This window comes from Anomaloglossus baeobatrachus, chromosome 3, assembly GCF_048569485.1.
Source record: "Anomaloglossus baeobatrachus isolate aAnoBae1 chromosome 3, aAnoBae1.hap1, whole genome shotgun sequence".
Lineage (NCBI taxonomy): Eukaryota > Metazoa > Chordata > Amphibia > Anura > Aromobatidae > Anomaloglossus > Anomaloglossus baeobatrachus.
The window spans coordinates 664,750,845-664,774,610 of record NC_134355.1 but is presented as its reverse complement, the minus strand read 5'-3'; the positions used below and the strand labels follow the sequence as shown (position 1 = coordinate 664,774,610).

The following is a 23,766-nucleotide window of genomic DNA, read 5'->3' as shown; positions in this document are numbered from 1 at the left end:
TTTGAACGACATCAGATACCAAGCACACCACATCTTTCTTAATCCACCATAACATCTACATCTAAACCTCACTTCCAGTCCAACAGTATTTTGTGTACACCCTACTCTACTCTCTCTCAGCACAGCAGCCAGCCCTGTGTCCCAAAGTTGTGGACAGGTAAAAGATTATGTCCTCCTACACATGTCAAAGCAAGAGATTGACCTTCACCATATCTAAACTGTTGGTCATGGAAATGCTGCCTTTCCATCTAATTGATAGAAATGGTTTTGAAACTTGATGCCTGTGGAAGTCCCCCAGTACAAGTTGCCCAGTTGCCATTACTTCTGTAATAAAGCTGTGCTTATGCTCCACCAGCATGTCACATACAACATCACCTGTTCCTTGAAAAACTCAGTGTCTGCCAGGGTGCATTTCACCACTGACACCTAGAGAAGCAAGTATGGGCATGGGCATTATATCTTGCTTACTGGGCACTAGGTGACTCTGGTGGCTGTGGGGGTAGGCATGCAAGAGACTGCTCCACAAGTCTTGTCATCCCCAATGCTTGTGGGACAAATCTCTATCTACAACTTCTTCCACTGAACCAGGGCAACCTCACATACGTGCCTTGCACGGCTCACATCCACAACCTGGTGGTACAGAAATTTCTAGGCCATTATCCCCACCTGGATGCATTGCTGCAGAAGACAAGGTCGCTGTGTGCTCACCTCTGCTGTTCGCATCTTGTGGCTAATAGACTTGCATTGCTACAGAGGTCTTTCGGCCTAATGGTAAACTGGTTGATATGCGACATTCCAATAGTTAAATTCCACTCTATACATTTTGCAGTGACTGCGGCTGCAGCAACGAGCCCTGGTGCAGTATGTCATGAAGTATAGCATGGGCCAACGAACTCCGGTCGTGGGGCAAATAACACTTGCGGAGTGGGCACAGATAAAGTACCTGTGCACTCTTCTGCAGAGTTTCAAAATGGCTATTAAGATGGTTAGCACTGACGATGCCTTCATCAGCATTACTATACAGGACATCTACATGCTGGATCAAACCTAGTATAGTCTGCGGGAGAAGGTGGTGATCCAAGAGGAAGAGGAGGAAGCAGAGGAGGATGCAGAAGGGAGAGCAATATTCATAAGGTCCAGTGTGTCGTCACACAGGCAGGTGGCATGGGAAGATGGAGAACAGTGATCGAGGAAGCTCATGGTACCAGGCAAACTGTTAGTGAAGGTGCAGAAGCCGAATAACAATTGGGGGAGGATGAGGAGGAGGAGGTGGTGTGCGCCCAACAGTCAATAGATGAAGAAAATATTGATCCCCCTCTGTTGTCCGTGATTGGTGGGAGGAGAAGGAGGAAGCAACTTTGAGTGTTACTCTGATACCAACACACCATGCACTTGGACCTCACAGAAGTGTCCAACACATGAGCGCCTTCTTGCTATTTGCAACATAAGTAAGAATACAACAGACCCATGGTCTAAATTATTGTCTTGGTACATCCATGCCTGAACAGTGACATCAATAAGTATGCAAGCAAATATGCAAAACTGCACACTATACCATAATATAGAACCCAAAACAAAACAAAAAAGGAGTTTTAAATGGCACTGGCCATTTTGGATGTTAGATCTATATGCACTTTATGCACTTGGGCACTTCCATTGATATAGGATATTTCTATTCTGTCTTGCCCTTCACTAATTATTTGAATGGCTGGTGATCCACAGGCAAAGGGTTGGCTTTCATCTTCCTCTGTGGCTTTGTACTTTTTATGGTGTATTTTTACTTTTTAAAGTTTAAATAAAATATTTTGCACATTTAAAAAGCCTATTTTCTTTTGTTTTTGGTACTACTTACAATATTCTGCTCGTATTGTTATGATTTGAAATTGTTCTGACTACTGAGTTGCCACTCTGTTAGATCCATGGTACAACGGTACAAGAGTAAATTTTGCCAGATGTTCCCCCACCTGGAAAGGAATGCGTCCATGCTAGAGTATTAAAAACATTGTGTACACAATCTAAGGGGCACTTTGCACACTGCGACATCGCAGGCCGATGTTGCGATGCCGAGTGCGATAGTCCCCGCCCCCGTCGCAGCAGCGATATGTGGTGATAGCTGGCGTAGCGAAAATTATCGCTACGCCAGCTTCACACACACACTCACCTGCCGTGCGACGTCCCTGTGGCCGGCGGCCCGCCTCCTTGTTAAGGGGGCGGGTCGTGCGGCGTCACTGCGACGTCACACGGCAGGTGGCCAATCGGAGCGGAGGGGCGGAGATGAGCAGGATGTAAACATCCCGCCCACCTCCTTCCTTCCGCATATCCTACGGAAGCCGCGGTGACGCCGGTAGGAGATGTTCCTCGCTCCTGCGGCTTCACACACAGCGATGTGTGCTGCCGCAGGAGCGAGGAACAACATCGGACCGTCGCGTCAGCGTAATTATGAATTACGCCGACGCTGCACCGATGATACGATTACGACGCTTTTGCGCTCTTTAATCGTATCATCTAGGCTTTACACACTGCGATGTCGCATGCGATGCCAGATGTGCGTCACTTTCAATTTGACCCCACCGACATCGCACCTGCGATGTCGCAGTGTGCAAAGTGCCCCTTAGAAGTGGTTTTCTCCAAGAAAGCAACGAGGTACACAGTGTACATCGCACTTCCACACTTACAATCCCGGTAACGTTGAATTGACATCTGAAAAAAATTAGCAGCAGTTTGTGGCAGCAGCAATTTCTGTAACTTGAGGCACACATGTTTTAGACCTTCCCGTGCACCAGCAGAACTGAGAACAAGTCTGACACATGGTGAAGCTCAATATTTATGCTATCGGGGGGAGTTGGACCCTTTTGCATTTTAGTCTTCAAAAATGGAAGAGTGACTTGAACTCTCCAGCCCCGCTTTGGAGGTTTTGTCATGCCCGGCAGCTGGCGTTTTCTCAAAACGTGTTTCCAACGCTGCTGGTAGCATCCTGATGTTCAATCAGATCCGGCTGTCCTCTGAAAGTGTACACCCCATAACTTTGATTTAGATGAACAAATCATGGATCTCCAATGATTTTTCTACCTGTCACAGACTCAGCAGACTAGGCAACGGTGTAGTTTTCGGTTAGATGAATTGATCTCACGTTATTGCAATCTGACACCTTTGTCATGGCTTCTGTGGCTGCTGTTGCTACTGCTGCTGATGTTATTAACAAGTGCCTTTTGGTGCAACAATCAAACAGTGTGTGTCCACTGCAGTGACTTTTACAATTGGCTATTTTATATGCATGAAACACCTAATATTCCTCCTTCTTTTGCGTCCTCCTAAGCCACGATGACCAGCCCTGTATGGTGCATGGCCCATACCTCACTACTGTGCAAATACACTGTGCGTATTGTGGGGCATTTCATTGTCTGGCTGTCTGACTCTAATTTTTGAAAATGTGGAGACATCAAGAGGGGTCTCCTACACCTATCACTCATACATCCACCCACCAATTGGTTTAAAATCTTTAAATGCTGGGCTAGACCCTGTGTTCTGTATGACCCATGCTTCACTGCAGCACAAAGACACTATGTGTACTGTGAGCCATTTGATGCCACTGTACTGCTGTCTGCCTGTAATTTTTTTGGAAATGTAGACCCTCCAAGATCGGTCTCCAAGTTGTATCTTGTCTATAGTGTCAGAGTTCTCAGAGCAACAAGCCTACACCTGTCAATCATCCATCCACCCACCTCTTGGTTTAAAATCTTTAAATGCTGGGCCAGACCCTGTGTTCTGTATGACCCATGCTTGACTGTAGCACTAAGACACTATGTGTACTGTGAGCCATTTGATGCCACTATCCTGCTGACTGCCTCTAATTTTTGGAAATGTGGTGACTCCAAGATGTTTCTCCAAGTTTTATCTTGTCTGTCATGGCAGGGTTCTAAGGGCAACAGGTCTACTCCTGTCACTCATCCACCTCTTAATTTGAAAGCTGTAAATTCTGGGCCAAACCTTGTATTGTGTATGACCCATGCTTGACTGCTGTGTTAAGACACTATGTGTACTGTGAGCTATTTGATGCCACTGTCTTGTTTTCTGCCTCTAATTTATGGAAATGTGGAGACTACAAGATGCTTCTCCAAGTTTTATCTTGTCTGTTGTGGCAGGGATCTCAGAGGAACAGGCCTACTCCTCTCACTCATGCAATATTTCTTATGTTAATAGTCTGGAAAGTTAATAGCTGTGTCACAACAGTGTGACTACACAAAAAAAGTTTGAGCTGTTTTGGCAGCTTTTGGACCCCATAAAGGTGTTGTCTATGCCATTGTTTCTGCCTCCCATTGAATTCAATGAGTTTGTGATTCAATTATTTTTATTCATGTTTGGATCTGTTCGTCAAACCATTTTTCCAACTATACCATGAACATAGGTGATGTCGGCAAGCACGAACCGAATAAAGCCATGGGAGGTCATGGTAGTCAGGGGTCAGCTGACCACCCCTGCTGTTGTAATGACAAAGTTCCTATGAATTCCGGCAATTTTTTTTATCAGATTGCACTCATCCATTTTAATCGTAAGTGGGAGTGAGGCCTTACTTATTGGATGTTTATACATTTTTTGGCTGGTTTTCTAGTTTTGAATCCTTGCATTAACATTTGAGTATACAGTAGGAAAAATAAAGCTTACTAGCAGTGTCATTAATAGACATAATAGTTCTCACTTTGAATCAAGTGTTAATGTGATGCACGACATCCAGATCTGCACTGTCATTCTATGTGCATCTGTTTCTTTAAGATTTTGACATATGCTTTGAACAAAATAACCAGACTGATGTTCTCTGTACAAAGGTGATTGTGTAGACCAGTCATTCACATTAGGTAATGGTTAATCCCGTACCATAATGTACCGTTGGTCACATTAGGAGAGGGACAGAGGCTAATCTTGGTCTCACTCTCATTTTGTCAGAATACATCTGTCTACAGAATCATTGAGTAGCGTGGGGAAGGTGAGCGTCACAGTCTAGGGATTGAGTAAGATTTAGTCTAAAGGGGGCTTTACACACTACGACATCGCTAATGCTAAGTCGTTGAGGTCACGGAATTCGTGACGCACATCCGGCCGCATTAGCGATGCCGTTGCGTGTGACACCGATGAGCGATTTTGCATCGTTGCAAAAACGTGCAAAATCGCTCATCGGTGACATGGGGGTCCATTCTCAAAAATCGTTACTGCAGCAGTAACGAAGTTGTTCCTCGTTCCTGCGGCAGCACACATCGCTGCGTGTGACGCCGCAGGAACGAGGAACCTCTCCTTACCTGCCTCCCGGCCACAATGCGGAAGGAAGGAGGTGGGCGGGATGTTACGTCCCGCTCATCTCCGCCCCTCCGCTGCTATTGGGTGGCGGTTCAGTGATGCTGCAGTGACGTCGCTGTGATGCCGCACGGACCGCCCCCTTAGAAAGGAGGCAGTTCGCCGGTCACAGCGACGTCGCTGGACAGGTAAGTATGTGTGACGGCTCTGGGCGATGTTGTGCGGCTTGGGCAGCGATTTGCCCGTGTCGCACAACAGATGGGGGCGGGTACCCACACTAGCGATATCGGGACCAATATCGCAGTGTGTAAAGTAGCCTTTAGCGCTATGGTTAGGGTTAGACTTCAGGTTAAACTTAGATTAACAGTAATAAAATTGTTAGATAAAAATATAGTAAAAAAACAAAAATAAATAATAAGAATGTGTAAAATGTTATGTCTGTTAAGTCTGACAAACAGTATTTTCCTTAAATTACCAAAATGTGGTTGGTGGATAAGGGGTCATTACTAGAGATGAGCCATCCTGCCAAGGATCTGATCGGTTTGGGATCGCCAAACCTACCTGGGTTCACCGATTAAATCAACGATCCTAACCGAATCCATTGAATCCAATGGGAGGCAAAATAAAAGGCATAGACAACACTTTTTTTTGGGGGGGGGGCAAAAGCTGCATAAAACCCGAAAAATCAGCAGAGTGTTCTGCAAGACAAAAAAAATAGAATTTTAAACTATTTGGCTTCATTACATAAACTAGTGCTTCTGTAGCAGCAACCAGGCTTCCTAAAGAACTGTGAGTAGACACCTGGAGCCGCAGCAGCCGACTCAAACTCTTGTTACCGGTGCCGGTTCGGCGTCAACGGCCACCGCCACTACAATCCCCTTTCATCATCCTCCCCAGTGTCCGCTCCACATGTGGAGAGTGATACCATCCTTTCTGTTACTACCCTCAGCCCCAGAGGACGGCGACAGCTGTGTCGGCTATCCCCTGGTCGCATACCGCAGGTGGCCTCCTGACATTCTTAACCTCCACCTCATAATTCCCCTTTTACTGTGGACACCTCGGGGTGCGAACTGGGCGAAAGGGCCACTCCATGATATCCAAAGACTTGACATAACCGACCCGGCGACGAGTAAGGTTAACCCCCTGCCCCCCTAAGTGCCACAAACAGGCAAATCCATAGCCCAAGCTTACTTACCCAGACAGGTTTGCAGGGTGTAGAGACAATTTTTTTAGTATTCAGTGAGGCCTGTAGATTGTAATTTAGATTTCAGTCTTACTCCTCCAGGGATGAGGAGCAGCAAGTGGGGATTGTGATCTCACTTTTGCAGGGGAATCCACAATCCTGGGCTTTCTTTTTGCCACATTGCTCTGGTTGCCTTCCGTTTCTGGATTGATTTTTTGAGGCTTTCACAGATGGTCCACTGACACCAGATGGAATGACCCGGCTCTTAGAAGTAGAGATGAGCGAACCGGTCGCGGTTCGGCTCGAGGTCGATTCGCTGAACGGAGCTCCCGTTCGAGTTCGGTTCGTCAAACGTTCGACGAACCGAACTCGAACTGCATATGAAACAATGGCAGGCAATCACAAACACATAAAAACACCTAGAAAACACCCTCAAAGGTGTCCAAAAGGTGACAAACAACTCACAACACAAACACATGGGAAAGTGACAAGGACAAATTCTCATGTGAAAACAAAACAGCGTTACGAGGAAAAAGAGGACGAGACACAGATATAGGCATGGCATGCCCTTCTAAAATCATGTAAAACACCGCAAGGTGACTCCAAGCGGAGTCTCCCTTTCTTCCAAAAATTGGGCCACACACACACCCACCCATTCAGTGGCAGCACTTGTGCCCCAGTTGTACACTTCACAGCTAGATTTGCATCAAGCACATTCAAAAATACGCCATACTTAACCGTCCCCAGGATGACACCGGGGTAGGTAGCAAAGTCTTTCCTGATCCCAGCTCTGTTCATCTTGGATCATTTTTAAAAAACACAGCAAGCAAGGGTTACTCCAAGCGGAGTCTCCCTTTTTTTCCAAAAATTGTGCCCCACACACACCCACCCATTCAGTGGCAGCACTTGTGCCCCAGTTGTACACTTCACAGCTAGATTTGCATCAAGCACATTAAAAAATACGCTATTCTTAACCGTCCCCAGGATGACACCGGGTTAGGTAGCAAAGTCTTTCCTGATCCCAGCCCTGTTCATCTTGGATCATTGTTAAAAAACACTGCAAGCAAGGGTTACTCCAAGCGGAGTCTCCCTTTTTTCAAAAAATTGGGCCACACAGACACCTTATCAGTGGCAGCACTTGTGCCCTAGTTGCAAACAGCATGTTTTGATTTGCATCAAGCACATTCCAAATCCACAAGCATTTACTCTCCCCAGGATGACACAGGGGTAGTAAATTCCTGGTTGTATCCATGACTTGTTCATTTTGATGAACGTTAGTCTGTCCACATTGTCACTGGACAGACGCGTGCGCTTATTTGTCAGCACACACCCAGCAGCACTGAAGACACATTCAGAGACAATGCTGGCAGCTGGACACGACAAAATCTCCAAGGCGTAACTGGAGAGCTCTGGCAATTTTTCTAGATTTGAAGCCCAAAATGAGCAAGGCTCCATTTGCAAAGTCATGGCATCGATGTTCATTTGGAGATACTCCTGTATCATCCTCTCCAGCCGTTGACTATGTGTCAGACTTGTTGTCTCTGGTGGCCTTGCAAAGGAGGGTCTAAAAAAATTATGAAAAGATTCCATAAAATTGCTGTTACCAGCACCAGATACGGTGCTACTGGTACGGGTAGACTGTTGAAGATGACGAGACCGTCCCATGTTTGTCAAGTTACAACTGGGAGATTCACTCCCTGCACCTGCACGGTTGTTTGGTGGAAAAGCCGAGCTAAGATCGAGTAACAGCTTCTGCTGATACTCCTGCATACGTGCGTTCCTTTCTATGGCTGGAATTATGTCACAAAATTTGGACTTGTACCTGGGATCTAATAGTGTGGCAATCCAGTAGTCATCATCACTTCTAATTTTGACAATACGAGGGTCATGTTGGAGGTAGTGCAACAAGAAGGCACTCATGTGTCTTGCGCAGCCATGCGGACCAAGTCCACGCTGTGTTTGTGGCATAGAGGTGCTACCCGTTCTTTCTTCCTCTGACATCTCCCCTCAACCTCTTTCAACTGAAATTTGACCAAGGTCTCCCTCATCTGCTGAGTCTTCCATGTCCATGGACAGTTCGTCCTCCATTTCTTCATGTTCTCCTGCACCTTCCTCAACATTTCGCCTGCTACTATGCGCCCTTGTTGATCCCTGTCAACCATGGTCCCATGCCTGCTGCGTTGGTGATGATGAACGTCTGGAGCTTGGTGATGTTGTTGTCCCTTGCGCATATGAATCCTCCTGTAGTTCCTCCCCTTCCTGTTGTCCCACCCCCTGACTCCGAATAGTGTTTAGCGTGTGCTCCAGCATGTAAATGACTGGAATTGTCATGCTGATAATGGCATTGTCAGCGCTAAACATATTCGTCGCCATGTCGAAACTGTGCAGAAGGGTGCATAGGTCCTTGATCTGAGACCACTCCATCAGGGTGATCTGCCCCACCTCTGCATCTCGTTGGCCCAGGCTATACGTCATGACGTTTTGCAGCAGGGCTCGGCGGTGCTGCCACAGTCGCTGTAACATGTGGAGAGTCGAATTCCAGCGTGTCGCCACATCGCATTTCAGGCGATGAACTGGCAGGCCAAAAGACTTCTGGAGAGATGCAAGTCGCTCAGCAGCGGTGGTTGAACGGCGGAAGTGAGCAGACAGTTTTCGTGCCCTGGTCAGAAGGCCATCTAGGCCGGGATAGTGTGTTAAGAAATGCTGGACAACAAGGTTCAACAAGTGAGCCATACAAGGCACGTGTGTCACCTTGCCCAGGCGAAGGGCCGCACCCAGGTTTGCAGCATTGTCGCACACGGCCTTACCAGGCTGCAGGTTGAGTGGAGACAACCATTTATTAAACTCGGACCGCAGAGCTGACCACAACTCCTCAGCTGTGTGACTCCTATTCCCTAGACATGTCAAGCTAAAGACCGCCTGATGCCGTTGCGCTTTGCTGCCAGCATAGTAATGAGGGGTGCGTGATTCCTTCTGCGCAGTGAGAACGCTGGTGGCCTGACCAGGCAGGCTTGGGGCGCAGGTGGAGGACCCAGATGAGGTGGACGAGGCAGAAGCAGTGGCGGAACTTGGACAGACAGAGGATTGACACACAAGTCGTGGGGACGGCAAGACTTGTGCAGCAGACCCTTCACCATCTATCACCATAGTTACCCAGTGCCCAGTCAGCGACATGTAACGTCCCTGTCCATGCTTACTGGTCCAAGTATCGGTGGTGAAATGCACCCGTTCACACACAGAGTTTCTCAAGGAAGCGGTGATGTTGTGTGCGACATGCTGGTGTAGCGCGGGCACACCTTTCTTAGAGAAGTAGTGGCGACTAGGCATCTGGTACTGGGGCACAGCGACAGACATAAGGTCTCTAAAATCCTGTGTGTCCACTAGGCTGAAAGGCAGCATTTCGGTAGCCAAGAGCTTACAGATGGATAGAGTCAACCTCTTAGCTTTGTCATGGGTCGCAGGAAATGGCTTTTTATTTGACCACATCTGAGGGACAGAGATCTGGCTGCTGTGTGTAGACGGTGTTGAGTAGGGTGTCCCTGTAAAAATGCAGGTTTGTGAGGAAAGTGCAGGCAGAGACATGATGTTGCCTTCATCCAACGTTGGTGCTATCGATGTCTGAGAGAGCTGTACACACTCACTTGTTTCCCCTTCCAAACCAACTGACGACCTACCAAGCAAACTGCCTGTTGCGGTTACATTGGTGGAAGTTGTGCGTGGAAAACCAGGTGTGACAGCTGTCCCCACAGTCCTAGAAGATGAAGAGCGCGCGGATGCACTGGAAGGGGCAGGCCGTGGATGGTTCGCTCCGCTAGGCCGCATTGCAGCACGGTGAGCTTCCCAACGGGACCTATGATATTTATTCATGTGACGACCTCTACTAACAGAATCATGACAAATTTTACACATCACATAATTTGGGCAATCTTTTTCTATGTCAAAAAAGGACCAGGCTAGGCAAGGCTTAGAGGGCATGCGACCTGCTGAGCCCCCCCGACTAGTGCTCAGAGGCAGAGTGGTGGCTGATGATGCAGTTGTAGACGTGCTAACAGTGCTCCGACTCTGTCCAGGAAGGCGCAAGGTAACTTCGTCGTCAGTTGCATCCTCCTCCACCACCTCTGTTGACCTCCTCGAGTGCCTGACTGGGGGTTGACAGTAGGTGGGAACTTCATCTAGAACTTCATCATCAATTGTTGTGTTTTCACTCCCCTCCCCCTCAGACCGAGCCTCTTCTTGCCCTGACCGAATATTTAAGTTGTCATCCCAATCTGGTATCTGGGTCTCATCGTCATCAGTATGTTCCTCATTGTCTATAACCACAGGTGTTACAGTTTGTGACAAAGGGTCAACATTACGCTCAGAAACTTGGTCCTCACGGCCTGAATCAGAGTCACAAAGGTTCTTGGCATCACTGCAGACCATTTCCTGGTCTGTACTCACTGTACCTTGGGAGCAGACCTCTGAATCCCAGGCTATAGTGTGACTGAACAGCTCTGCAGACTCAGCCATCTCAGTTCCACCATACTGTGCAGGGCTGATGGAGACTTCAGAGCTGGGAGAAAGCAAGTTTGATTGGGATGACAACTCAGAGGACTGGTGTTTTTTGGATGCAGTACTTGAAGTGGCTGAGAGGGCACTTGTTGGACCACTTGAGATCCATTCAAGCATTTTCCTTTTTTGGCCATCATCTAGCTTTGTTCCTGTTGTTCGTGTCCGTAAAAAAGGGAGCACATCGGATTGTCCACGGTAAGTAGTAGACATCTTACTTTTGCTGGTAGATGGTCTATCTTCAGCAGATGATAATGGAGCTTTGCCACCTTCCCCACGGACAAACCCTTTTTTTCCTTTTCCACCACGCCTCTTCCCCTTTCCACCAGCATCTGTCATTTTGCCACTCATGTTGATTGCGACAAGATTGTGCACTGAAAATGTGGTAGTAAAAATTGAGAGGTGGTGTAGATTGCAGCGGTGGTCTAGCTTTATTAACAGCAGAATAATAAAGAATAAATATCCCTGACAATGCAACTACGGCCCTTAAACTGGCAGCATAAATTGCTAGTATATTGGCTTAGTAACAATGAGTTGGAGTGTGCAATGCAGGCAGACGTGCTGCAAATATCTTTGCACTAGTGGGACGATACAGAAGTCCAATAGCCACGTTTAGGATGACACTAAGTTCACTCAGTGTTTGCTAGTATAATGGCTTAGTTATAATGAGTTTGAGTGTGCAATGCAGGCAGACGTGCTGCAAATATCTGTGCACTACTGGGACTATACAGAAGTCCAATAGCCACGTTTAGGATGACACTAGGTACACTCAGTGTTTGCTAGTATAATGGCTTAGTTATAATGAGTTGGAGTGTGCAATGCAGGCAGACGTGCTGCAAATATCTTTGCACTAGTGGGACTATACAGAAGTCCAATAGCGACGTTTAGGATGCCACTAAGTTCACTCAGTGTTTGCTAGTATAATGGCTTAGTTATAATGAGTTAGAGTGTGCAATGCAGGCAGACGTGCTGCAAATATCTGTGCACTACTGGGACTATACATAAGTCCAACAGCCACGTTTAAGATGACACTAGGTACACTCAGTGTTTGCTAGTATAATGGCTTAGTTATAATGAGTTGGAGTGTGCAGAGGACAGGAGGGTACAGTGCCAGGGTTGTGGGTCTCTGGGTAGAGGAATGGAAGCCTGCCTTTCTATCCCTCCTAATGGGGAAATGCAGCGAGGAAATCCCTGACCTTAGCTACACAGACGCTGTCATCTTGTGTAGCTGTTAAACTCTGTTTTCAGGACCTGTCACCTATGGCTCTGACCCTGCCGGTACGAGCCCTTAAAAGGACTGATAGAAAGTGCTATCCCTAAGCTGTCCAGCGCTGTGTATGGAGTGCATACAGCAGTATCGGCGATAGGACTCAGGACGGAGCTGCGCCAGTGATGTCTGACACCAAGGACGCAGAAGAGATAATGGCGTCCGGACGGGCAGATACTCGTTTTTATAATGCAGGGACATGTGACATGGACATCCTATCACACATGCCGTTGCTTCTCTGGCTAAAAGTCCACTTAGCTGTGTGTGTGTCTGGGATTGGCTGACATGCTTGCCCGCCCCACTACACGCGCGTGCTTAGGGAAGGAAGACAAGGAAAAAAAAAAAAAATCGCGATCGCCATTATCCATACAGCAGTGATCTGAATGCGCTGTTCCCGCACACTATTCACTGAAATGTCATAATAGTGTGAGTCACAGAGTGACTTACACTATTACAGCGGAAAGCCAGCTAGGAATTAGCTGTTTTTTTGCTGCTAGAACCGTTCTCGAACGTATCTAGAACTATCGAGCTTTTGCAAAAAAGCTCGAGTTCTAGTTCGATCTAGAACAGCCCCCAAAATCACTCGAGCCGCGAACTGGAGAACCACGAACCGCACTCAACTCTACTTATAAGCCAATTTTTTTAGGGACTGCAAGAAAGATTGAAATGTTGAATGACGCTTTGGTGATTTATGAGACCCCTGAGTCATTGGAAGCTGTCATGTATTTAGCCATACATGTGGATAGTTGCCTCCGAGACAGAATTCTTAGACTGCTTTTTCTGGAGACACTCTCTTGGGGCAGCACCCCTTTGCTGGGGAGGGTGGGGGGGCGATATGAGGGTGAACCATCACTCATAGGTTGGAAGAACCCATGTACCTAGGGGGAGCCACTACTTTCATGTTTCCAATAAGGTCCACAAAAAAGTTTGTGCCTGACGCAGATTGTATATGATATAAGGAGGGGTAGGACCCCTGCATTTTGAAGTAATTTCCTGTTATGTCCTGACTCCTGTTGTACTGGTTCTACTCTGGTTAGTGAAACATAATCCTGTAGTGGATTGTCAATCCATGGAAATTGTGGAGTGTGGAAATTACTGTCTTGATAATTGCCTGACACTGCTCTCCCTGTGGTTTCTACAAGACAACGTACCTGCACTATTGTCTGCTTTTGAGACTGTAATTTCAGAAAGTGGATGTTAGGATTTGCCTCCCCATTGTGTATATGACTGACCCATTAATCTGCTTCTGGACCTAAACTACCCAAGTCCAGACTGCATAATCTTTCCGGCCCAGAGAGACAAGCCATGAAAGATTACATTGCTGAGAGTCTGGAGAAGGAACATATCAGACCCTCCTCTTTGCTTGTGATGGCAGGGTTCTGCTTTGTTAAGAAAATGGATGGGAGTCTCCGCCATTGTTTGGATTTTCGGGATTTGAATCAGATTACCGTCCGAGACCAATATTCCCTTCTTCTGATTCAACCACATTGAAGGAGCTACAGTAAATGATTCTCCAAGTTGGACTTAAGGGGGTCTTGCAATCTGGTTAGAATTAAAGAAGGGGATTAATGAAAAATAACTTTCAATGCACCTGAGGGGCACTTTGAGAGTTTAGTCATGCCATTTGGCCTTACTAATGCCCCTGCTTTTTTCTAGCTTTTTGTGAATTGTATTTTTCATCATTTGGTGGACATGTTTTTGGTTGTTTATTTGGACGATATCTTGATACAACTCACCCAAAACGGAGACACATCAGGTACATGTTAAACAGGTACTAAAGGTCTTAAGAGATAAATAAAACTGTATGCCAAACTGGGGAAGTCTGTTTTTGCTATTCAAGAGGTGCAATTTTTGGGGTACCTGTTATCAGCTTTGGGTTTTCAGATGGATCCAGGGAAGGTCCATGTTGCACTTGACTGAGATCTGAGGGTGTCACAGCACTTTCTAGGGTTTACCAATTTCTACTGAAAATGTATTGAAAGTTATTCTGTAATTGTAAAGCCTGTCACTGACATGACAAAAAAGGGGTCAGATTTCTCTAAATGGTCAGACACTGTGCAGCAGGCTTTTTTTCCCTTTAAAGAGATTTTTATCCACAGCCCCTTTACTCACTTAGTTTTATTTTTCACAGACTTTGATCGTAGAGGTTGATGCATAAGAGGTGGGAGTTTGGGCTGTGTTGTCACAAGCAGAGATGAGCAAACCTATTTGGTTCGGGTTCGCCAATTTCAGATTTGGTATGAGCCTTGGCTTGTTTGTTTGGGCACAGTTACGTGAACACTTTTCTCAAAAACCAGCAATGTTCGGTAACTATTTGTATCAAGCTGGGGAGACCCATGGTTATTGAGCCCCCTGAGTCTACAAATAGCAGCCTTCATTCACCTAAGACTGCCGCATCCATTATATGCAACAATCCCAGCACTTTACCCAGCTCTTACCGATTTCCCTGGTGTGGTGGCAATCCGGGTAATAAGGGGTTAATCGCTGCTCACAGCTGCCACTAAGCCCTAAATTAGTAATGCGGAGGGTCTCTGTGACTCCCCCATTACTAATCTTTAAGTGAAAGTAAATAAACTCAAACACTGAAAAAATACTTTATTTCAAATAAAACATGTAAAAGCACCCTCTTTCACCACTTTATTAACCACCAAAATACTCCTGAAGGTCCAACATAATTCACACGAGGTGCCATGACAATCCCGACACTGCAACATCTGAAATAACAGCGCACGGCCAAAGAACATGATCACCAGCTGTAATTGCAGGTAGAAAATGAACCACGGCAATCAGCAGTGACGTCACTCAGGTGAGCTGTAGCCACAGATGGAGGTTACCACGGTCCACTACCTGTGACCGCACATAACCTGACCTCAATGAACTTAGTGACATCCCCTCAAGTGAGGTCACTTAGCTTAATAAAGTCACATGTCTGCGGCTCTATCATATTGTAAAAATAAATAATTAAATAAAATATTTGCATAAGGTCCCCCAATATTACAGGCTGCAACCCCCAGCTGTGCACTTATCTTGGCTGTGTATCAAAATAACAGGAACCACATGCGGATTTATTTTTTTTTTAATTATTTAAATAAAAATTTAAAAAAAACAGCGTTCAATCCCCCCCAATTTTGTAACCCACCCATGATAAACTCCAACAGCTGAGGGCTGGTATTCACAGGCTAGGGAGACACATGCTTATTGGACACCCAGCCCAGTCCACTCATGGGAGGCTACATCATCTGGCTGCAGACCCCATAAGCCCCAGACGCTCGTAAAACCTTCAGCGGCAGTCATTCACATCTCTAACCGCAAGCCGTGCGTTTCGTCACGACAAATAAAAACTGACCTCACCTTTTCGCCATATTAAACAAGCCCTGTGGCGTCCCTGAACAGGATCGGCACCCCTGGGGCGTCACATACACAGTACAGACCAAAGGTTTGGACACACCTTCTCATTCAAAGAGCTTTCTTTATTTTCATAACTCTGAAAATTGTAGATTCCCATTGAAGGCATCAAAACTATGAAAATCACATGTGGAATTAAATACTTAACAAAAAAGTGTGAAAAAACTAAAAATATGTCTTATGTTCTAGGTATTTCAAAGTAACCACCTTTTGCTTTGATTAGTGCTTTGCACACTCTTGGCATTTGCTTGATGAGCTTCAAGAGGTAGTCACCGCAAATGGTTTTCACTTCACAGGTGTGCCCTGTCAGGTTTAATAAGTGGGATTTCTTGCCTTATAAATTGGGTTGGGACCATCAGTTGTGTTGTGCAGAAGTCTGGTGGATACACAGCTGATAGTCCTACTGAATAGACTGTTAGAATTTGTATTATAGCAAGAAAAAAGCAGCTAAGTAAAGAAAAACGAGTGGCCATCATTACTTTAAGAAATGAAGGTCAGTCAGTCCGAAAAATTGGGAAAACTTTGAAAGTGTCCTCAAGTGCAGTGGCAATAACCATCAAACGCTACAAAGAAACTGGCTCACATGAGGACCGCCCCAGGAAAAGAAGTCCAAGAGTCACCTCTGCTGCGGAGGATAAGTTTATCCGAGTCACCAGCCTCAGAAATCGCAGGTTAACAGCAGCTCAGATTAGAGACCAGGTCAATGCCACACAGAGTTCTAGCAACAGACAAATCTCTAGAACAACTGTTAAGAGGAGACTTTGTGCAGCAGGCCTTCATGGTAAAATAGCTGCTGGGAAACCACTGCTAAGGACAGGCAACAAGCAGAAGAGGCTTGTTTGGGCTAAAGAACACAAGGAATGGACATGAGACCAGTGGAAATCTGTGCTTTGGTCTGATGAGTCCAAATTTGAGATCTTTGGATCCAACCACCATGTCTTTGTGTGATGCAGAAAAGGTGAACGGATGGACTCTACATGCCTGGTTCCCACCAGAAAGCATGGAGGAGGTGGTGTGATGTGTGGGGGTGCTTTGCTGGTAACATTGCTGGGGATTTATTCAAAATTGAAGGCATACTGAACCATCATGGCTACCCCAGCATCTTGCAGCGGCATGCTATTGCATCAAGTTTGCGTTTAGTTGGACCATTATTTATTTTTCAACAGGACAATGACCCCAAACACACCTCCAGGCTGTGTAAGGGCTATTTGACTAAGAAGGAGAGTGATGGTGTGCTACTCCAGATGATCTGGCCTCCACTGTCACCAGACCTGAACCCAATCGATATGGTTTGGTGTGAGCTGGACCGCAGAGTAAAGGCAAAAGGGCCAACAAGTGCTAAGCATCTCTTGGAATGCCTTCAAGACTGTTGGAAGACCATTTCCGGTGACTACCTCTTGAAACTCATCAAGAGAATGCCAAGAGTGTGCAAAGCAGTAATCAAAGCAAAAGGTGGCTACTTTGAAGAACCTAGAATATAAGACATATTTTCAGTTGTTTCACACTTTTTTGTTAAGTATTTAATTCCACATGTTTTAATTCATAGTTTAGATGTCTTCAATGTGAATCCACAATTTTCAGTCATGAAATTAAAGAAAACTCTTTAAATGAGAAGGGGTGTCCAAACTTTTGGTCTGTACTGTATATATATATATATATATATATATATATATATATATATATATATATATATATATATATATATATATATATATATATATATATATATAAATAATTGTTTATTAAGTAACAAATGGAGGCTATACAAAAAATTCCCTTCAAATTAAAAATAAATGATTATGTAAGCACAGTGAGTAAATACAATCAACATGACCACTAAGTTAGTCACTTCGAATAAAATGGAAACTTCAAAGAAAATAAAATAAAACTTTAAAAATGTAAACGTTCTCAGTTCAGCACCCAAAAAAGCAATGATTACCTAAGTCTCATAGTTTGGAACTAAATTAAACAATGATTTCCCAAGACAGGACAATGAGGAGCTGTTTTGGAACGAAGACCTTGTGTCCTAAAGTTCAGTACTATATCTGTGACATTGCATATTTATTCAATAACATGCACATTTAGCTCTGGTGAAAATGACTGTGCTCTAATATTTACATACACAAAGATCATAACAAACCATTATTAGCAGCTTACATACTGTGATTGATTAGCTGTAGAAAAAATGTAACCCTTTCCAGTCATGAGATTTAGATGTTTTACAGTATATAGTAAAATTGATAAAACAATTAAATTCATTAAACTCAGTGAACCCACCTGAGGTCAGGTTACCTGCGGTCATACGTAGAGGACCGTGGGAGCCTCCCAGCTGTGACCGCAACTAACCCGAGTAATGTCATCACTGATCGCAGCTCAGTCTCTGCCTGCAGTTACAGTGTGTGGACATGAACCATGATCACGGGCTGTAATTTTGGATGTAGCACTGCTGAATTGCAGTGGGACCTCATGTGGATTATGTCGGACCTGCAGGGGAGTTTTTGGGGTTAATAAAGTGGTGAAAGAGGGCGTTTTTTGTCTTTTATTTCAAATAAAGGATTTTTCAGTGTTTGTGTTTATTTCTTTTCAGTTAGAGATTAGTAATTGGGGGTCTCATCGACACACTCCATTACTAATCTAGGGCTTAGTGACAGCTGTGGGCTGCAATTAACCAATTAACCCCTTATTACCCCAATTGCCATCGCACTAGGGCAATCGGGAAGAGCCGGGTAAAGTGATGAGACAAAACACACACACACCCCCACCCCCGGACAGTTACATTAGTCAGACACAAAACCCTTGTTGCCTCCCTACAGTGTCTGATGTCCACACCAGGTGGGGCGGAGCCAGGCAGTTGGCCCTTGCCCACCGAGGAGTTCACAGGCCTGGAGGCGGGAAAAGTGACAGATTAGTCTTGGAGATGAAAGTGAGAGGAGTAAACACTTGAGGTGTCTGGGTCGGAGCCCAGGCACTGACAGCAAGATTGGCAGATAGTGGTGGCCGTCTGCAGGAGTTGGTAAAACTCCGCAGAGCCGTAAGGACCGGGGCTGGGCGGTGGCCCACCGGTACTGGACCGGGGAACGGAGTGAAGCTAAGCACACAGGCAGGGCCATCGGACCCCAACCAGGCTTGGAGCCGCCGTCAATAGTCAAATCCGAATGTGACAGGAACCCCCGGGGTTCCTTAACAACCAAGTCCCGATTGAAGGCAACCTCTCAAACTGTGAGGATACACAGCCACCGCCACCGGCTAGAAATCCAAGGGCCAGCGCCTGCGGGCAAAACGGGCTCCTCCGGTATCTATACACCGGGGAGTGGACTACCGTTGGGAAGCCATTGGAGTCAACTCAGTACACAAAGGTGCAGGGAGAGACAGCCACCTTCACCTGTCCGGGGAGAGACACTGCAGCTGGCTGCGGGACCCGTCCATCCAGCCGTTTGGTTTACCGGAGACTTTGTGCATCTTTTGCTGAGTGAGTACACCCGTGCCATCCGTAACCGCGCCGCGCTGTCCCTGCAACTCTGCACCTCACCGACCCTGCCTCCCCGTCACACCACCGGGCCCCGGGACCACCAACCTCTACCCACAGAGGGGGAAAACAACATCCCAGCTGTTCCCTACCATCGCTCCCGGGATCCCCGTCACCAGCAGCGGTGGTGCCCATCTTCACAACAACCCGTGGGTGGTGTCACGGACTAAATCCCCAAACAAACCACCCCCTTTTCACTCACAGGCGAGGAGCGCCGCTCGAGCCACCGAGCAGCAGCAGCAGCGCCGGACCCGAGCGTTAGCGAGCTCAGTGCACCGCCGCCCGCGACAACTTGGCGTCAAGAACAGGATCCTACCTATCTACTTACCAGTAGAAGTGCGCCTTGTGATCCCTGCCGGCGGTGTCCGGCCGAAAAATTTGAAGCGCCGCCATCTTTGGCGCGAAGATTTTCCGATCAAGCGTCTTCCCCGAGCAGGGAAGGTGCGAAAGCGAAGACCCGCCCCCAACAAGCGGAAGTGCTAAAGAGAACCAAGGGGGGGCGGGTGAAAGTCTGCCTAATGTAACCGAGGCCATAAAAGCGGGGATGCCAGGACTCTGCAGCATACACGGTTCCTGGAACCTCGAAGCTGTAGCACCATGTCAACTCCGCCTGCACAACCTGAGGGCTTGGAGCCGGTGCCCGGGACAGCGGCGTGGATAAGAGCCCGAACGGTGGAGATCTGTAAGCGCCACCGGAACCAGATACGCCTCCTGATGGAGCAGTGGACCGCGGAGGTGGAGGAGTTAGCTGCAATCGCCATGGTGAACGGGATGGAGGCCATGATGGAGGAGCTGGTGAGTGACCCACACCCCTATGTCCCAAAAGGGACCGGCCGCTACGGCTGAGGGAACCAGTCTACCCCTGGCCCCCACACCGCCTCCTCCTCCAATGCCCGTGTTCCCCACCACTGCTGGTCCGACTGGTTTGCGGCCCCCTGCAGCAACAGCAGAACCTGAAGTGCCGCTGCAAGAAGACCCAGAGACCGCGGTAGCTGGCGGCAACCCGCCTGGCGTGAAAACGGATGGTAGCGATTCCAGACCCGATACAGAACCGTTCTCAGAGTCCGAGGAGGCGGGTGAGAGTCTTCCCAACGGCAGTGCGACCGGTAGCTTTCTATGTCCCGCGCGGCGGTGGGAACGGATACCGGGTGGCCCTCTCCCACCAGGCCTGCCAACGTATGTTCGCAATATTGGAGGCGGAGGGCGAGGCCACCTCAGAGGAAGAAGTGGAATAGGCAGCGGTCCGCCGTTGCACCTTGTTGTCCCCCGTTGGGACCCTCAACAAAATGAATCAATCCGAAAAATCACCAGATTACCGTCCGAGAAGAGAACCGTCCCCGTTGGGACTGGAGTTGCCCTGTTGTTAAGTTGATTCCCATACCCACATGAGAAACTCCTCATGAACATGGCCGAGAACTAGCTGGCCACCCACGAACTTGTGAGCTTGTAAATAATGTTGTGGGATGGATACCGTTGCCACCTCCGGAGAGGCTGATTTGGAGGATGGGCCTGGAGGAAAGCGATGGCCCAGGCCTGCCACCACCGTAACCAGTGGCAATCCTCCGGGGGTCAGGGGTCCCCCTTGGACGTGGGGTCCCCTGAAGTGACAGTCGGGTGCAAGTTACCATACCCGTTCCCGCTCAAGCAGCCTGAATCTGGACTGGGGTAAAGGGGTGCTGCCCACTTCTTAGGGGCAGCATCAGGGCTAGGTTGCTTGAGTGGGAGAGCGGAAGACATCCGTCCGGCCGTTATTAAAAATGTCTATATGTGTTGTAACATTTAAGAAGACCTAAAATATGCTTATATTTTACCATGTGATTTATATTTTTACAGTTTGAAAAATAAAACCGGTGATGGACGGGCAGCCCGCGGACGGTCTGCATTTTACCAAGGGGGAATGTGGCGCCCTGGGCTAGTCAGGTAGCCACAGACAAAACACCCCCACAACCCCACCCCCGGACAGTTACATTAGTCAGAAACAACACCCTTGTTGCCTCCCTCCAGGGTCTGATGTCCACACCAGGTGGGGTGGAGCCAAGTGGTTGGCCCCCACCCACCGTGGAGTTCACAGGCCTGGAGGCGGGAAAAGTGACAGATTAGTCTTGGAGGTGAAAGTGAGAGGAGTAAACACTTGAGGTGTCTGGGTCGAAGCCCAGGCACTGACAGCAAGATTGGCAGATGGTGGTGGCCGTCTGCAGGAGTTGGTGGAACTCCGCAGAGCCGTAAGGACTGGGGCTGGGCGGTGGCCCACCGGTACCGGACCGGGGAACGGAGTGAAGCTAAGCACACAGGCAGGGCCATCGGACCCCGACCAGGCTTGGAGCCGCCGTCAATAGTCAAATCCGAATGTGACAGGAACCCCCGGGGATCCCTAACAACCAAGTCCCAATTGAAGGCAACCGCCCACACCGTGAGGATACACAGCCACCGCCACCAGCTAGAAATCCAAGGGCCAGCGCCTGCGGGCAAAACGGGTTCCTCCGGTATATATACACCAGGGAGCGGACTACCGTTGGAAAGCCATTGGAGTCAACTCAGTACACAAAGGTGCAGGGAGAGACAGCCACCAACACCTGTCCGGGGAGAGACACTGCAGCCGGCTGCGGGACCCGTCCATCCAGCCGTTTTGTTTACCGGAGACTTTGTGCATCTTTTGCTGAGTGAGTACACCCGTGCCATCAAGCACCGCGCCGCGCTGTCCCTGCAACCCTGCACCTCACTAACCCTGCTTCCCCATCACACCACCAGGCCCCGGGACCACCAACCCCTACACACGGAGGGGGAAAACAACATCCCAGCTGCTCCCTACCATCGCTCCCGGGATCCCTGTCACCAGCAGCGGTGGTGCCCATCTTCACCACAACCCGTGGGTGGCGTCACGGACTAAATCCCCAAAATAACCACCCCCTTTTCACTCACGAGCCAGGAGCGCCGCTCGAGTCACCGTATCCGGCCTACCGCTCGAGCCACCGAGCAGCAGCAGCAGCGCCGGACCCGAGCGTTAGCAAGCTCAGTGCCCCGCCGCCCGCGACAGCTGCAGGCTGCTATTTTTACGTAGGGGGCTCCCTTTAACCATGTGTCTCCTCAGACTGACTATACCAGCCCCCAGCTGTTGGGCTTCATCATGTATGTGTTTCAAAATTGGAGGGGAGTGCACGCTTTATTAAAATTATTTTTATATATTTTTATTAAAAAGCTGCATGCGGTTCCTCTTAGTTTCATAAAAAGCCAAGGTAAGTGCATGGCTAGGGACTGCAGCCTGTAGCTGTGGGCTTTATCAGTGCTGGGTATCATAATATGGGGGGACCCTACCCAAATTTATATATTTATTTATTTTTACTGTGCGATATAGACTTACACCCAGAGTCTGTGAGTGGAAGCGTCAGACACACTGTCATTTAGCGTGTGGGCGCTTCTAACTCCAACCAATCACAGATCATAATGGGCGGGGAAAGCAGTAAAGATACATTAGCCTAATGAGTGGCCTTGGAAAAAGAATGAGAGGCCGCAGGAGCAGTTACAGATGCATCAGAGGCTTGGTAAGTATAGCGCCGCTTGCTTTATTATTTTTTTCCCATTACTTTTTTGTATTACCCAAGTTCCATATCAGTCTCTGGAATTTCTTGAAAATTCTGGGAGCTCGGGTATTTTTGAAACCACACAGTTCTGGACTTTTATAGTCCGGGTCTGCCATTCAGAAATCTTTAAAAAAGAATTGGACTACCTTTTTAAGCACTTAGAGAATTTTGGTCGTAACATATGAACAATTAAACAATTTTTGAGCCCCTCACTGTAAAATGGTACTACATGCAATTTAGCATTGCAAGGGGAATGTATATTAAGCAACATTGGCCATTCCAAAAATGGATGAGGGGTCTCTGCGTACCAAAGAATGAAAACTTGAAAAGACCAGATAATTTAGCATCACATTCTCCAAGATACGCAATTTTTTTATGAAAAACCATTGAGTCAATTTAATTTCCAAAAGAATATTGAGCGGTTTTGTCTCTTAACAATCTTTTACCCATATTTTCTTTTTTTATGTTTAATGATACATAGTTTTAAAATATTTTGTATTTTTAGGAGAGAAATCACATTTTTTTTTGTAACTCATTTTTCAATATAAATAATAGAATTTATTTTGTTTCATATTTTTTTGTATGGGAGAATGAATAACAAACAATTGTCTAAATACTAAACTGAACTGGGTTATTGTCTTTTTTTTGCATTATAGATTTTTTTTATATAAATTATTTATTTAATTTAAAGCTACTTTTTACTTTTTTTTTTTTTTTAAATTCCTGAATATTCCTTGGGGAAGAATCTACTGGAGTCAAGAGTGTCAAATTTTTCACAATTGGTGCTTATTTCGATTGTTGTGTTCCATAGACTGAATATTTGGAGCTTCAGTTTACACCATTCTTTCACAGCAGTTGGCTGCAACCTACTTTTGCTAATCTCTGCCCACTTTTTGGAAACAGAAAAAATTTGTAAAATCTGAAATTTTTGCTTTTCCATTAAAACAGCGACCATCTGCCATTTTATTTTGCT

At 47.0% G+C, this 23,766-nt stretch overlaps 1 protein-coding gene across 1 annotated transcript in view; it reads left to right on the top strand.

Moving 5' to 3' along the window:
- LOC142297395 (uncharacterized) overlaps positions 1–23,766 on the top strand; it is a 189,319-nt gene that overhangs the window by 80,634 nt on the left and 84,919 nt on the right. The gene's annotated exons all lie outside the window — the stretch shown is intronic.